This window comes from Nycticebus coucang, chromosome 18, assembly GCF_027406575.1.
Source record: "Nycticebus coucang isolate mNycCou1 chromosome 18, mNycCou1.pri, whole genome shotgun sequence".
NCBI classification, from domain to species: Eukaryota; Metazoa; Chordata; class Mammalia; order Primates; family Lorisidae; genus Nycticebus; species Nycticebus coucang.
Window position 1 is genome coordinate 47,003,165 of NC_069797.1, and position 1,899 is coordinate 47,005,063.

Consider the following 1,899-nt stretch of genomic DNA (forward strand, 5'->3'; position numbering starts at 1 on the left):
TACAAACAATGGGAAAGGGAATATTCAAAACTAATATTGAGGTAATTACATATTTGAAAAATTTAAGTTTGATTCTTTTTTTAATTTTTAGTTAGATTCTTATTTTGCACTTCCCAGGAGATGAATTTCATGTGGTTAAACGTAAAAGAAAAAAAATTAAACCTAGAAGAATTCCTTGGCAGATAATGAACTAATTAGGGATGAATGAGGATTCCTTAGCACAAAAACAATGGGAGAGGTCATTAGAAAAAAAAGATCATTATATCCGACTACCTCAAAATGTAAGTAGTTTTTCATCAGTGCCAAAATAAAATTAAAAGGCACTTGACAAACTATAAAACATTTCTGCAAACAAAGAAATGAACGGCTAATTTCCATATATTAAAAAAGACTAATTAAACTAGCATTACTAACACAGGTGTAAAAATGTGCAGAGGACATACATTAATCCGCATGACTGACAGGCATGAAGCTCAAGGCTGGTGAGGGTGGAGTGAGACTGAAGCCTTCATCTCCTGTGGTGAAAGTCACACAGTGACGAATCTCATGGGGTGATATTTCACAGTCAGAGTTCTGAAAACTTTAAAGTGAACACCTCTTTAAATGTGAAAATTCTATTTGTGAGAGTTTAAAGAGATAGCTGGTCTGAAATTTATATTTAAACAATGGCTGCTTCTCACATATTACTAAATTAGTTATTAATTGGACATCATCTCTACACATGATAGAGAACTCATAATCATAGAGATGATTTCTGCCTCACCTATGATGGGGGATTACATAGCCACTAAACAAAAAAATCTTATTTTCAAATATAAGATGAAGTGGAAAACAGCAGGGTACATATTTATGCATAATGTGTGATATCAGTTTTACAACAATGAGTGTGTTCATGGGTTTGTATGTATGTATCTTCATTAAAAAATACTAGGAGTTTTTTTTTTCCCCTGGCTGGACCAAGAGGTGGCTGTGAACGTTAAAGGGCACTGGTGGTGAAATTTGTGGCTTTGGTGAGATTGGAATCATGGCAGGTCCAGAAAGTGATGCCCAATTCCAGTTCACTGGTATTAAAAAAATTTCATCTCTTATACTCTCACAGGTAGAATGAATTGTGTATTGGGAAAATATGGAAGTGTTACTTTAATAATCTTATACTTCAAGTTAAGATCTAAAAAAGCTCCAGCTGTGAAAGCAACATCAATGGATTCTAAATTGTGCTTCATCTGTTAAGTTCCCATGCCTGGAGAAGCTAATGTCACCTCATCATGTGATACTCAATTTGTACCATAAATTATGAACCTGGAAAAAAAATATTAGGAGGAGATGGGCCTGGTGGCTTATGCCTGGTAATCCCAGCACTTTGGGAGGCTGAGGTGGGAGGATCACTTGAGCCCAGTTCAAGGCTGCAGTGAGCTATGATCCTGCCACTACACTCCAGCCTGGGTAACAGAGTAAGACACTATGAACAAAAGGAAACAGGCATAGTACATGTATATACAATGTCTATGTATATTTTACTTGGGGGAAAATCTACCTATCAAGAATAAATCTCTTCGTCTTTCTTTGTATTCTGATGAACACATTGTAAATTGGCACACAGAGCGAAGCCATCATCTTATTTTTGGTGTTTGTTATTTCTCTGTTGAACTCCATCAAGAGAAGTAATACAGGCCATTCAGATGGCAACTTGCCAATATCGCGCAGATCAGGATTTTAATGAATTCCCCCCTTCTGAGGTCTAATTTAAGCCCAATTTAAAGCAAACAAAACAAACATCTTACTCCATAAAGGGGAATGAGCGCTTCTTTGTTGTGCAGGCTTTGAATCTGAATCTCTTTAGAAAAAGAAAAATAGAGCAAAAAATGAGCTTAATAAGCTAGACTCCTCTTCTTCTCGGCT

General features: G+C 36.0%; 1 pseudogene; it reads left to right on the forward strand.

Annotated features, from left to right (window-relative positions):
- Positions 1-1,024: 1,024 nt before the first annotated feature.
- On the forward strand, positions 1,025-1,230 carry LOC128571097 (ATP synthase membrane subunit K, mitochondrial-like; annotated as a pseudogene).
- Positions 1,231-1,899: the final 669 nt, after the last annotated feature.